The sequence below is a fragment of the Eulemur rufifrons genome, chromosome 19, assembly GCF_041146395.1.
Source record: "Eulemur rufifrons isolate Redbay chromosome 19, OSU_ERuf_1, whole genome shotgun sequence".
Taxonomy (NCBI): Eukaryota; Metazoa; Chordata; class Mammalia; order Primates; family Lemuridae; genus Eulemur; species Eulemur rufifrons.
The window spans coordinates 38,425,367-38,441,286 of NC_091001.1; positions in this window are offsets into that span (position 1 = coordinate 38,425,367).

The following is a 15,920-nucleotide window of genomic DNA, read 5'->3' on the forward strand; positions in this document are numbered from 1 at the left end:
GAAGAATGAAGAAATGTTTATGCAACTTGTGGTCACCTGAGCTTTGCATCTTTCCTATTTCTGGAGATTTTCCCGTTCTTTTCAAAATTCTACATGCAAACCACCAGGGCTCAAAACAACAGAACAGAGAGATTTTAAGGAGTTCCACAAAGGGGGAGGGGGTGGGCAACACTGAATCTTTAGCCTCGTCTGTTTCTTTTTTGTTGTTGTTTCTTAAATAAAGCTGCAATTGGCCTGGTGTAATCTGATAAGTGTCTTATTATAAACTTGAACATCAACGGAGGGTAGAAAAAAATGATGAAACGTGCAACTAGAGAAAAAAAAGAAAGAAAGAAAGAAAGAAAGGAAAGGGTCTAAATGACTGGCAGTTCCCATTTCTTTACAAGTGTTACATTTCAGTCCTCTGCCACTACCACATGTTTCCTGTTCACAGATAATTTGTACAACATATTTTATCATTCAGTTTTAGACACAGTTGAAAGGCTTTTGCCTAAGGCTTGGAACACTTTGAAAATTGTATACCATTTGCAAGGCTTTCTTCTGCTTCACTGTGCAATTAGGTGACTGTCTTTCTACAGACGTCGAATTTATCATTTATGAAATTGTGGATGTGTGTGTGCATGAGTTTGTGTGTGCATGTTTAAAAAACCAAGGTGAGCAGAAAATGAATGTGAGGAGCTCTCAATAATCTATATATGAGGGTTTAAGAAGCAAAACAATGATTTCAGATCCTTGAAGGACTGGGGTTCTCAAACAGCAAGTGGGTTTTTTCCCTTAAAGATATTAGGTTCTGGAAGATTTTAGTTCCAAATGTTGTCTACATATTTACTCAGCTCTACATTCTCTACTACTAGTTAAATCTCAGTGTAATGATCATAAAGAAACCCAGTCTCATTAATCTCTGCGAAAGCAATTTCAGGACTTCTTGCTAGCTTCCCCTGTTGTCTTCTGTGCCCTGTCTTGCCTGAATTTCGCAGTTTGCCTGTGAAGCACTGACGTGCTCAGAGCTTCCCCTGGTGGAAGTTGCTGGCAAAAGGTGTTCTAGCCAGGAAGGGCGAATCTGAGACTTGCTCCCAGGCACGGGCTCAGCGGAGTGTTCAGTTGCCCAAGAACAGAGAGTACACAATGTGACTGGAGGTTCTGATTGAATTTCCTATGCGTTTCTATGTTTTACATAACCTGAATTTTAAAGTCAGATTTGATAAAAGATAACTTATTCCCATCATTATGCCACTTTGTATTTTTCCACTGAATAATGCAAACGAAAAGAGAGAGCTAGGAAGCCTAACTCAACCCTCCCAGGAAGAGCCTGACTTTCCTCTGAGGTTGAATTCAGCATCCATCATTATGCAGCGATGCGGTTCTTCTCTTGTATTTTAAAAACATGGCAATAAAATGGTTGCGGAAAAGTCTAAACAGCATTGACTCTTTTGATGGGAAAGGCTATTTAGGCTTGTATATGCCCTTTAAAGCATTGTTGCCTTTTCTTCTTCAAAGGCAAACTTTCCGTATTAATTTCATTTACAACATGTTTCTATATTGTTTTAGCCTATAAATCCTGAATATGTCTGTGTATATGTTTTAAATCTTAAAACCTTCCAAGACAAGATTTTGAGGTGGGGGTGGGGTTAGGAAACTAAAAACAAATATTCAATTAATAAATTCTAGCACTGTTGATTTTAACGACAAGTATGATAGATCTGTAATTCATGCCAATAGTGGGGAAGAAACAGCAGAAATCGAAATCTATTTAGAAAGTCTTTACAAGCCTATACCAAATCTTAGCCTTAAATAACGAGGATGGAGGGCTGTGGGGGAAGAGAAACAGATATGATCCACCTGGTTCTGCCGTTTCAGGAGACATTGTCAACTGAAGAACAGCGACTTTTTGAAACGACTAATCACTGGATTTAAATAATTTTATAGTCCATATCACTCTGAATGCTAAGCAGGCTAGAAACACCAGAAACATGTTCTGATGTCAATCTATTTAAATAATTGCCTGAGTAATACACTTTCTATGATTATATGTTTAATAGAGACAGATACCCCCCCCAAAAAGACACAATTATATGCAAAGACAAAGTCCACCTAATAATGACCCTGTCTATACTGAAATAGAAGCTGGACCACACAGAACTCATAGGTCCCCGACTCGACACAGGCGAGTTTGACTCCCTAGCTTCTTTGACAAAACATTAAGGATAATGTAAAAAATAAAGCCACTTAGAAATGCTATCCTCTATAAGTAGTAGGAAAGGATGATTAAAGCTGTACAGACATTTGCTAGATTTATACATGTGCACAGAGCCAAGACCAAGGGGTTTGGGTCAGTCCGAATGTCATCATAGTAATAATTTATGGAAGAGCAGCAGCAGGCGGAAGCAGCAAAGGCACCGATGCCGAGAGAGCCGCCCTGAATAAAGCAGAAAGTACTTGCCTTTTGAAATCCATCCAGGACACTATGCAATGACATAGACTTTTGGATCCCAGAAGTCAGGGCAGTCTGAGAAATCATTTATCAAAGGCCTGCTGTTCCTAGGGGCACCTGCAAGGTGGATGTGTGGAGCTCAACACGGCAGCTTTTCAGCAAGGCTTGCTCCCTGACCCGTCCAGTTTCCGGAAAGCAATGACACAATCACTATTATCTGCTTGAATACTTTCCACCTATCAGCTCAGCTCCTTGGGCCTTGGTGAGGAACTTTCCTGTAGACTAAAGAGGCTCCACTGTTCTTTACTAGCCAAGTGGGGATGGGGTGGTATGGCTGGGTAGGGGGAGGAGGGCTGTCTTTTTAAACTGTTGCTTCCTTAACATATGGTCCAAGTTAGAGCAAATCCTGAGAGATGGGAGAACGGCATCTGCTGTGGTTTGAATGTGTCCCCCAAAAAGCACGTGTTGGAAATGTTATCCACAATGCAACAGTGTTGGGAGGTGGGGCCCGATGGGAAGTGTGTAGGTCCTGCAGTTCCACCCTCCCAAATGGATTAGTGCCAATTAGAATAGGGCTTGATGCTGCAAGTTCCATCTCTTGCTCTCACACACTCTCTTGCCCTTCTGCCTTTCACCATGGGATGACACGGCACACAAGTCCTCACCAGATGCCAGCACCTTGACATTGGACTTCCTGGCCTCCAGAACTGTAAGAAATACATTTCTTTTCTTTATAAATTACCCAGTCTGTGACATTCTGTTATAGCAACACAAAACAGACTAAGACAGCATCTTACAACAATCTGATCACCCTATGGAAATAGAGTTTGGAGAAAATTCTCAACTGTGGCAGTTTAAAAATACCTTACATCTAAGAGGCAACTTCCCATATGCTGAGTTCATGGGTGTACATACAATGAGGACCTGCCTTCCAGGGCAGGGCACGAGAGCAGTTGAATTCACATGCAGGAATTGTTCAGGAAATTGAACTACCGAGGGCTGCTTTTAAAGGAGTATGACTTTCAGGATTCTGAGTTGAGCCTATTCTCGCCACTGACTTTCTATATGACCTTAGGCAAATCATTTAACCTCTGGGTGCCTCAGCTACAAGAATAGTATGGTTCTTGGTCTAAGAGACAATTTCAGAACAGAAACTCCATCTTAATTTTCCTTCCCTTCCCACTGCTTGATCTCATCATTGCAATGCGGCGGGCTGCTCCCGGCGCTTTTTCATTGACCTGCCTGCCCGTGGTATTAGGAGGCCTTGTTCCTCCTGCTGGGCTGACACACAATGTACACCTTGCTGGAAGGGGGCTGTCCTGGCACGGAGACAGACACAGCTGGCACCCCTGTGCAGCTGTGCATGCCTGAGCTCCTCTATGGGTTCGACGGTGCTCCCGCCCTGGATCACCAAATAGATAGTCAGGTGAACCGAAGGTCGCAGGGTCACCTGTGGTCCTGCTCTGCTGTGTGCCTTCCCACTCATGTACTGCAGGAGCACACAGAGGCCAATACAATTATACCTCTTGTGTGCAAGGGGGCAGTAAAGTGCTCCGGTTAAAAGCTCCGCTTTGGTGGGGAACTGCTCTGGTTTCATAGCCTGGGACCTTCAGGCACCCTCTTGCAGCCCCAGCTGTCTCTTCTATAGTATAGAGAAAGGCTTAGCCCCAACTGTGTGAGTCCTGAGAACTAAATAATGTAGCATGCGAAGGGTGTGGCACATACTCAATAACTGTTGGCTGTTACACGTTCACATATTTTAATCCTTTTTATTTCTACATCCCCTGTCTTTGCACTCCTACCTCAACCCTATAGGGTTACTGAGATCAGGATTCTTTACCATCCCCTCTATAGGTGTGACCATGCTGTGACCAGGTAATGCTGGAGAAGGCACACGAGCCTGGGCCTTAGGAGGTTTTGTTCAGTGCTCTTTCATGCTCTTTCCACTGAACTACACACTGCTTGCCCCTCCGGTTTTAAGATTGGCATGACCTGTTTAACATATTCTCCACATCTTCTGCCCACACTCCTGGTCTCAGTGGCTTTAAAGCATGGCTACTCAGGAGCTCAGAGTTTCATTTTAGTCTTGCATTTAATGGCTACAAGCAGAAAAGGCTTATCTATTTGGTTCACTCTATGAGTTCAGTTGGATAAACTGCTGGGCTCAGACATCCTGGCACCTGTGCCTGACAAAGAGGGAAGATAAGAAAATGGAAGCGGAGAGTACAAACCATTGTCATAGATCACAGAACTAGTAAATGGCAATGTAGAGATTTGAACCCAGGCCTGTCTGTATGAAAGCTAGTCACTGTCGCTGGAGTCACTGGGAAGGTAGACAACATGCCAGATGACTCTTCTGTAAGATGTTAACTGCCAAGTGTAGGCAGGTGATAGTGAAGCACAGAGAAGGGCCCTCAGCGCTGCCTGGTTTACAGAGATGGCTTATACACTGAGATTTTTGAAGGGATTCCAATGAATGAAGAAAGGAAGATGATCCAGCAAGGGGGGTATTCTGAGTAAGTTGATGGTGGCACAGAACAGCACAAGAGGTTGGACAGGAGAAGCACCCAGGGGACAGTAGTCCTAGGTCAGCGGCTCTCAGACTTTGGCGTGCATCAGAATCCCCAGGAGGGCTTATTAAAACATATTGTGGCCTGGCCCTAGAGTTTTTGATTCAATGGGTCTGGATTGGGCCAAAAGATTTGTCTTTCTCACAAGTTCCTGGGTGATGCCAATGCTGCTAGTTCAGGGATCACATTGGCCTGGGGCTTTGTAAAGGTGATGAGAAAGCGGAGCTACAGCAAGGAGCCCTTGTGTGTTCCCAAGGTAGAGAAATGAGGAAGATCATTGCTTCTTCTCTTAACATCCCCTCTTCCTTTAGCAGCCAGATGTCTCAGACTTCCTTCTCCCACCTGAGGGTCAGGATGGAAATTCTCTGCCAGGACTGCTGCTCCAGGGTGAAGCCATGGCATGGCCCCCACTATGTGCCGGGAGGATCTCCCAGGCATTTCTTAGCTCTCGGGGCACCAGCAAACACAGGCTCTTGTTCAGAAATCTCGATAAGGAGTACCTGAGCTAGCAGCCCGCATCTGCCTCTGCTTGTGACTGAGCAAGTGGAGACACTTCCAGAGCTGCTCCAGGAAGTGCTAACTTAGTACCACTTGGCACTAGGGCTGGTACATTTCCCCTTGCCAGAGACACTACCTAACTCCAAGGCGCAAGCACTTACTGAATTGAACTCAAAGACGTATAAAATATTTAAAAATCCTTCCAAGATCATTCTGCAGAAATTGAGTCTATTATTCTTATCATCCTCCATTTCAGGTGCCTTTTTAAACCAGTTCACATATTTCCCCCACATATTCTGCAACTAATAATTGATCTAATAGTACTCAATTGATGTGAATATCATTTTTGGAACAGACTTTGTACATTAAGTACTTGTTTATATTAAATGCTACTGTTTTTTTTCCTAAATCCAAATTTTCCCAGCTAATAGAACTTAGAGGAGCTATGAATATTAATAGTTCTTTTCAATGCAAGTCTTAATTCAGCATCACCCTGTTTATCAATTCTCATTGGCTGCATGACAAAAGTAGTCCAACCTTTCCTTTCTCTCAGTATTTCCTTTATTGCTGTTCTTGGGCTTCATAAAAAATGATTAATATGGTGACTTTTTTCCCATGGGAAATGCAATAACTCAAGCTGCATTGTACAGAAAACAAAGTAGAGAAATAAAAACATACAAACTACCTAATGCTTTAATAAAGGCAGACCCCAGTGGCCCTTTTGTTCCTTTGAATGCTTCCAAAATCCCCAAAGTTCATTGGAGGTCATGTCCAATGGATTGCATTTTGTATCGCTATAGCCCATGTACAGTCAGACTTTACACATTCAGTGTATTCTGGGCTGAAAGTAAAGTTGAACTCCACGTTTCCTCACACATTTTCTTGCTATAATCATTATAAGTGTGATCTTACAGTGGATCCCATTTACTCTTTGCTTGAGAGCTCAACACAAATTGAATAATCATAAAGAAATGCTTCTTGACAATTCTCTTAAAACATACAAAGCCTAGTGGGGCAGCAGAATGATGCAAAAACTCTCCCAGCTCATGCATTTCAGATCCATGTCTTGTGTTTTTCAATATTTTGTCCTAGAAATTCTCCCCTGCCACATGTCTAGGGCAGGATTGATGCAATTCCAGGCAAAAATGAGATACCTGTGGTATTAGAGGACAACTACTGGGATTTTATGGGAAGAAAAAGCACCAAGTACCAAGCACCAAGCACCAAGCGCTAAGCCTGGCATTGCCCTTGTCAACTTCATGGTTGACAAGTTTCTCTAACTCTCTGAGCCAGGGTTCCCTCACCTCCAAAATGGAAATAACACAAAAACCACCCCCGTAGGATTATGATGTTGCTATGGAAAGAGCTTTTGAAAAGTAGAGCCACTTATAAATGTAGCAGGTTATCAGACTTGCCCACAATGTTGAAAACCCAATGTGCTTTCAAGATGGAACACATTGACTATAGATATTGCTTCTGCCGTTGGACCAGGAAGGAAATTCTAACTATGAATTCCTAGTTTCCTCTGGTCCCTTTGTTACAGCTAAGTGGAGATCATCCCACTGTTGTATGTCAAATGCAACATATGTGAAAATACCTCCCTATCATCTTTCACAGAAATTCTTTCCAAGTGAGAAAACATGTAATGGGGTCGTGGGCTTTTGGAGTAATACGACCCAGGTTTCTGGTGTGATTTTGATTAGTAAGTTCTGTGCCCAGTTTTTGTGTGTGTGGGTATGATGCAGTCTGTGATTTCATGCATATTTTTTGAAAGAAAAAAAGAAACTTAGCTAGAGGTATTTTATAACTCTTCGTAAGAAGGAATCCTGTAATTCATGAGCATTCATTTCGAGACACCCTACTGCTAATCCAGGCCAGGAAATCAGTCATAACGCAATGGGACAGAAGTCATGAATTAACAGCTGATGTAGTACACATTTTGGTCACAGCTTATCACCATCTATTCTCTTCCTCATCTTTGTTATCCATGGTGAAAGTAGTAAAATGGGGGTGCAGTGGTTTCTTCTGTTTTGGTTCTTAAAACATTCAATTCAGACAAATGTCAGTTTGCACCAAGCTTTCTTGTGGGAAATTTCAGTCTGTGTAGAGAACGGCTTCCATTGTCCTCTCTCTCCTCCCCTAAATGTTTAAAGTTCAGCACTGAAGTGCTAAGTCCAGTGAGCTCCAGTGCCTGAGAAAACATACTAATGTATCTGTTCCTCTTATTAAATTCAGGGGTTCTTGATCTTCCCAGATTACTTCACATCATCCCAGATGTTGCCTGTTTACTTCAGAGCTTTATCTTAACATTTAACAAAAATTAGAAATGCAGAAATAAAAAAAAGTTTTCATTTTTTTCAAGTAAATTTGATTTAATCTGAAGCCATTAGGACTACTCAAATTGATAACAACTTTAGCTACCCCAAAATTAGAGTTCATCTGTAAATGATTAGTGTAGATTTTGGAGCAAAACCAGAAAGTTTTGCAATACCTTCTTCTTTCGCAGAAATCACTCTGCCTGTAAGTAAATTTGGGTGATATTGCCATCTAGTCATTTGTGGATGGATCATATGTAGCAACAAGGGGACAAATTCATAATACCTCAGTGAATAAGAAAGAAATGCTCCATTGCAATTGCAATGCTCGAATAACACACTGGCTGATCATTAAGCTGGTCTGAATACAGAGTGTGTACAAAGGTCTGGGACTCAGCACAGCTCAGCCTTTGTCTCATGTCCCTGTGACCTCCATAAGCATTCCCATAGGTAACTAATTTGGGAACAGAATTTGATGGATCTGGTTACAAAAAAAGTACATCCTTGATATATAAAATGTTTTTCAAATGCTAATTCCAAAATGAATATATTAGATACACAAGAAAGAAGATTGATGGAGGAAATGACACTCTGAAGCCCTTCACAGCAAGAAGCTATGTGAATAAAATCTATCATGTATGTACATATATGCACGTATACACACATTCTCACACACTTGCACAGGTTGAAATCTTGCCCTTCAGCCTCCATGGGTAAATTCTGAATTGTTAACACCCCCAGGACCAGGAGTAGGGAGAATTGCTTTCTTTCAAGGTAGCAACCATGTGGGATGGCTGAAGGACTAGGCTTTGAGATCAAATCAGCCTGGCTCAAATACTGTTCACGGCTAGCCAAGTCACCTAACCTGTTCGACCCTAAGTATTTTACTGTGTTAACTGGGGATAAATTACATAGCTCTTAAGGCTGTTGCGAAGACTTAATAAGATTATGTCCAAGGAGCATCTCTAGCCCAGTGGCTGGTGTTGGTCAGAAACCTTGCATGCTGAGCTTCCAGCTACACCGCAGGGCTCCGTATCCATCTCAGAATGAAAAGAGCAACACCTTGTTTCTATTGCTACTGTATTTTTGTCTGTAATAGAAGTTCCTTGGATCACTCCTAGAATTTCAGCTTTATTCAATTCTTTATGCTGTTGTTGGCTTTGTACTTTGTCCCCTTTACTCATTTGCCCTTTGGGTTCTTTTTATTCAAAATATTTAGAGGCAATTCATTTCTCTATAGTCTCCCTTGTAGATGACCATAAAAGAAGAAGGCCACCATGGCATTAATAGGATGTGCTCTGATCTACTTCAGGAGACTGTCGAACACTCATAACATTTAGGACTTTGTATGATCTAATCACATTCAGGAAATTCCATTTTCTAGATGGAATGTTTTGCTTCTGTTTGCTTATCAACATCCTGTCATTTCAGTGTATCTACATAAAATTGTGGGGTGTGAGTGAGGGAGAAAGAAATTTTTTAAATAAGATGAAATTTTGCTCCCTAGATTTCATGGCAAGGGATTCGGAAAAAAAAAAAAATTACTCTCCTAAATTGACCATGATTAACAAGTACCACATATGTTAAAGTGCAAATTTCATTCCTAATCATTCCCTCTTTAAACATTTGAGACATACTGGGTTGAAAAAGTGGCTCTGAGCTTGATGTATCATCTGCCACAGAGCAGAGTTCATGTCGCTCTGATGTTGGTGCCTGGTGTGTTTTATCTGGTCTACATCTGCCTGTGGTTTTAATAATTCACTTCATTCCAAGGTTGGAGCGTGTGTGTTTACCAAGGTTCTCTTTTGTTCAGAGGGATTTTTTTTCTATGACCCAAATGACAGGTTCTTCCTTGAACTGTGTCCCTCCAGCTCCACAAAGAGGATGCCATATTTTTATTTACATGAATCTCCTCATCATTTTTTTCCTGGATAGGAAGAGAGGAAAACTATTTTATCTTAAAAATATCATATTCTCTCAATGTTTTAACATTAGTGGGGCTGATATTCTTAGGACTATTTCTTAGAAGTGCATATTTCACTTGAAATCATCTAGAATCCAATTGCATTGGGTGATTAATCCGATTTGGATGAAAGGCATGTTTAATTATCCATTTACTTTATTTCTCACCAAAGGACTCCAGGACCCTGATTTATCTCACAGAACCACAATCCCAGGTTACTGCTGCCCCTATATTATTTAGGAGAATCCCATGAGATTGACTCTAGGACCTCTCTGAAAGAAAATATAATTTATTTTGGAAAAGTCATTGGTAGACTAAATCTCCATGAAGGAGAATAAGAACACCGATAAGCATTAAAGGAAATGCTTCACCCCCATCCCTCTAGTTTCCATCACACCTCTCTTCTTCTTTCTTGCAACTCCCTACAGGAAGCAAGAGTTCTCTTTGACTCTCCCCTGCCGGTTGTTTTGTAGAAGCAGAACTCCAGCAGGGTCCCACACTGCCTGGGACTGGGTAGGTGAACCTACCATTAATAGAGTTCTGTCATGGGAAACCCACTTTGCTACACTCCAGCTACTTTCTCTAGAATCAGCTTTAGTAACAAGAAAGGAAGTCTGATTATAGACCCCTAAGCGCCTCCCATAAAGTGCTGCCCAAATCCCAAACATGTACATATAATTAGTCATCTTTCTCCTTTTGGTTCCAGTTACTGCCCAGCTGATCAGTAAACCCCAGGTCTGGACCTGAAGGACTCATCTACAGTTCTTTGAGGTCACAAACAGCCCCAGCTTTTACAGTAACCCCCAACATCGACCCTGTGTCCCTCCCTTTATTGCTGGACTAGTGAATGAAGGTAAGATAAGCAAAAAGTAATGTTCTCAGCATAGAATAACATTTGGCAAATTCACAGTAATAAAACAATAACAACAATGTACACTGAAACTTGAATGTGTGTGTTTTGGGGGGAGTGTTACTAGCATCTAATGAATAGAGGCCAGGGATGCTGCTAAATATCCAATGATGCATAGGACAGCCCCTACAACAAAGAACTATCTAGCCCAAAATGTCACTAGTGCTGAGGCTGAGAAACTCAGGTCTAACCTCATAGCACAAAGCATCATGGTGGTTCTTCCTACTCAGAGCTGCCACTGTTATTAGGTGCTCCACAAGGACACCATGGGATATGTAACATTTAGGCAGCAATCATTAACGAATAGAATAAAGAGGATACCTGTGAGTCTCCTACTGCAATATGAACTCCATCGCTCAACCCCAAATCCATAACACCAGTACAACGTCATACAAGTATAATTGCAAAGCAAAATTCCAAAACTATAATCCACCACACCGACACATCTGATTAGCGACTTGGTATAAGTCATTCTCCATTATGTATCCCCAAATTATCTGATTATATTAAAGACATCATTCTGACATTTCTATCCTATTATGTGAAATCTCTAAAGACAGACTTAAAATGATTTTCCCTTCAAATTTACTCAAACTAAACCAATAACCAACCTCCACTGCCATCTCTTGGATTCTGTTGCCCATCTATTCCTCCCCATCTCCCACTCGCTAGTCCTGAGTTGCAATCAATTCGGCACTTCATTTTCACACTCCTTTTCCCATTAGATAGGAAATACCTGATGCGAAGGCATCAGCCTTTTTTAAAAAAATAAATAAAGTGTGTGCTGCACATATTAATTCATAACAAGTAGAATATAACAGAAGTAATGAAAAGTTACTTCTAAGATTAAGTTTAGAAAAAGAAAGTGGCTTCTGTCTCGGTTGCTGTCTTTTGCCCTCTTTTGGGTCACTTGTGCTGGGGGCAAACAGTTGCCGTGTTCTGAAGCAGCCTCGTGGAGAGGTGGGCATGAGGGGACTTGAGATCTTCCAGCAGCCTTGTGAGTGGGCTTGGAAGTGCATCCTCCATACTTGAACACTGGGATGGCTGCAGCCCCAGGCAACACCTTGGATCACAGCTTTCTAAAAGACCCTAAACCAGAACGACCCAGCTCATCTGCTCCTGGATTCCAAACTCACTAGGTGATAGCAAATATTTATTGCTTCCAGACACTGAGGTTTGGAGTGGTTGCTTGAATGGGAGCTCAGGGTCTCATTAACCTTCCTCAGCATTCTGATGATTCCTGAGCATTTTGAGTTTCAGTATCTGTCACTTAGTTGTATCCTGTTTTCATGTCTTCAGATCAGCACGAGCCCACGATCTGTTCACTTTGCTCTGGAGTGTCACAGGAGAGAAGTATGTGTCACTGACTCTGTCAAAGCAACCAACCTTTGGGGAAGACACATCTCAGCAAGGTTGTTGAGAACCTGAACTTTGAGACATTCATTCAAAATTCTTATTGCTTGCCATTATCTCAGTGCTCTGTTACAAATGACAAAAAGTACAAAATGAAGAACTGAAAAAAAAAAAGTGAAGCTTTAACTAAACTTTTTCATATTCAAATATTAAAGAATTTCTTTAAAAGTAAATCTTTATATAATTCAGTGAACACTATTAATTTAGGGAAATTGCATATAGAACAGATGAGTACCTTTGGTTTATTTTCTCTTTTTTACCATGTTTGACAATATTATCAGTATATTTAGATACATACCTTCATTTCTATAAATCATATTTCAGTATATTTGGCTTTTCTTTGCCTGTATTAAGCATATCCAGTGTATAAGGCACAGTTTCTGCATGCCTTTAGGTCAACATTGCTAATAATTCACGTAAGCCAATTCATTCTAGTATGTGCTTCTGTCTCTATTCCTCAGTTGCTAGAGACAACCCATGAGTTAGTCTGTATTTTAAACATATTTATGCCTATGTCTTTGGAAATGCCAAAAATCTTCAATTATCTGCATAGCTTTAGTGCATTATAAGAATATATGAAGAATTTTAAACGTCCTGTAGTGTCTACCTCTATTCACTCTGTTCCCAAACTGCTTCCTTACTCTACCTGGTGATTTTACACCTGTGACTACACCTTCAAGAGAAATGAAACTATGATGGAAATGTGTGTACTCCCTGAAAATATTTAGTGTACTCCCCGAAAAAAAAAAACATAAAAATACCTCTCTAATATCTGATTTGAGGGGTTATCTCTTTTTAATTTAGCTACTTCAGGAGCTTCTGTTTTATATGCATTTCTGGTATTTTCTGTTCCTGAGCCAAAGCTCATGGAAAAACAGGGAAGAGAATGGTTATGTAATTTGTGTTACCCTAAATTTATAATTAGAACAAAGAGATGGATGTGATATTAATTTGAACATAAACAAAAAATAAGGCAGATGTGAGGACCCAGGATAAGAGATGCAGAAGAAATATTTTTTTTAAGTCCTATGCTAAATTTCCTGACTTACGTCCCCAGAGATCTGATCCCTGTATCATAATATTGATCAGATAAGGTGAGGTGTTTGAAAGTATTTGGTACTCCTGAACAGAACAGAAGGCAGCTAGTTTCCTACTGGCTTGGAACTTCTAAAATTTTCAACAATAATGTATATTTGATGAAAGAGATGGTTTTCCGGCCTTTGTGCTACTCTGTATTAACGTAGCATACTTGGTACAGTGCCTGTATCCTTCAGTGGTAAATGCCATCCGCATAGCTTTCCCAAATGCAGAAGGAAGGATAATTAAAACCAACCATCTCATCTCAGAAATGTGTGAAGATTAATAAAATGATTTCTGTAAAGGTCCCTGAGCTTTTGGAAAAAAGAATCCAACATACAAAGTATTACTGTGTATTTTAATTTATAGTTATGTGAGGTAGTTTATGATTACTTTACATCAAATGAAAAACATAATTAGTGCCACATTACTACTTCAAAGTTCATTTTACATACAAGGCAACAAATGCAAAATTTGAGGATTTAATCATGAATTAATTTATTGCACAGCATATGTTATGTATATTAAGATATAGGTTTTAGAATTTAACTAATAATAAAAATGATGAAAGAAGTACAATGCTGGTGAATTATTTGATTTTCTTTGATTTAAAACTTGATGAAGAAATCTGAAGAAACCTCTTCTGCTTTATTTCTGTGTAAGTTCCAAGTCAAGGACAGGTCTCTGACGGCCATACAGTCCAATCGAGAAAGAACTTGTTCCAACTATGTTTTCAAATTTTTAATCGTGGCTGGAGGGAAGCTGGAGGGGAACAGATCAGGTAGGACTGAGCAATGGTTCGTAGAACCAGTAATAGGGATTTGGACTTTATGACCACGGTAGAAGTGGAAAAAAAGGAGAAGGGGGAAAAAAAAGCATCATCAAAGAGGAGTCAGGTCTTGTAACCTATAGCATGAGAGAAAATAGTCTTTGCTGTAAAGAAACAGCCAGTGTGGAGAGCTGGAACAGTGCCATCCAAGAGAACTTTCTGTGGTGATGGAAGTGTTCTACATCCACTCCGCCCAGCATGGGGACAAGCAGGCACATGTGGCTATGGGGCATTTGAAACATAGCTGGTGCATCTGCCGGGGCTGAATGTGTTAGTATATTTCATTTCAATTAATTTAGATTTAAAATTAAAAAGTCACATGTGGCTAATGGCTACCATATTGGCCAGTGCAGATCTAGAAGAATGAGTAGTATCAGAAGTGCCATTGGTAGGAAAAGGGAAGCCAGAAACAAAAGTTTACTCAGGAACTGGCAGGGGTACAGATAGTAGATGAGTATATCACAGAAGAAAAAAAATTATACAATCGTGGTGGAGGAATAGGATAAAAACTATCAAAATAATACCCTTTAAAAAATTATTCAAAATCCTCATTACTCTTAGAGCTGTTCAGTACCTACTGTCTCTTTTCCTCTGTAGGTGCCATTCCTTTGGTACACCATACATCCACACCACCTGTTGATGGCCAACATAGAACCCAGGAGCTCATGTGAAGGAAGAAGAAATTTAGATCTCATAAAGGCAAGTAGATACCAAAATATCGGGGGCAAAATGTCTTGCAGTGAGACTATCCCACTTCCTTTAGGCCATCATACTGACAATGATTAAAGGCACATGATTTCTATGGGCAAGCCACCATGGTACAGTAGTTCATGGTACAGTCAGAGTTGATATGTAGAATAGAATTCAGAGAGCAGTAATAAAAGCCTTACATAATTGTAATAACTCATAAAGGGACACATGTATTTGGTACAAGAATTGTTTTAGGTTGCAACTGCGAACTTAACAGAATATATCTTGCTTCTCTTCCCCTACTTCCAAATTGCCAACATTTCCCCAAAGTTACATATAATTAAACAGTTTACTATCTACTGGGAGTTTGCATTTTTTCCTACTTTAACTCCTTTCCCAGGAATAAATAACATGTGTCATTGTATTTGAAATTGCAAATACTATATGTATGATAAAAAATTAATGTGCATAATGGGAAATTTTCAGGGCTTTTCATCCCAAGGGATTTGATAAAGGTAGAAAATATTAGGTCTGTGCACATGGTAGCAATTTATTTATACCATAGGCATGTTTGTACACAAGTTGATTACTTCTATATTTATTGCTTTTGATCAGCAAACAACTTCAAAAAATGGCATATCCTAGCAGCATGCTGTTATATGTAACCATAATAATAAAACAGTTTGCTGAGTGCATCTTAGAGGTATGAGCTTTCATCTTACGTGTGATTAAGGCTTTATCATGCCACAATATTACAGTAGAAGGTCCTTTCCAGCTTTAGTATTCTATGAGTCTATAATGTTCAGTGAAGGAGAATGCCACAAGGGGCTTATTAGATTGTTTTTCAGTTCAATTGCAAAAACAAAAATGTCTGTTAAATTTGCTTCTGCACTCTTCATGGTGATGATGGAAAGGCATAACAGGTTCCATCCACCCCATGCTCCTATAATGATATATCCCACTAGTGCAGTAGTTTTTATACTATATTATTCAGGCTGCAGGGAGATAGACGAACATGCTTCAGGTAGGTCTCCAGGCTTCCCTGCCTTTGCCTCAACCCAAACAGCTTGGTTTTATGCTTCATCTATTGACATTCCCTGTAAGGCTTTGTTATAAAAGCAGTTGTGCTAGTAAAGCCATAGAAGAAACCTAATGTTGCAGGCAGACATACACACACATGCACACATGCACACTCAGCACATATCTGTATTGATTTTTCTTCCA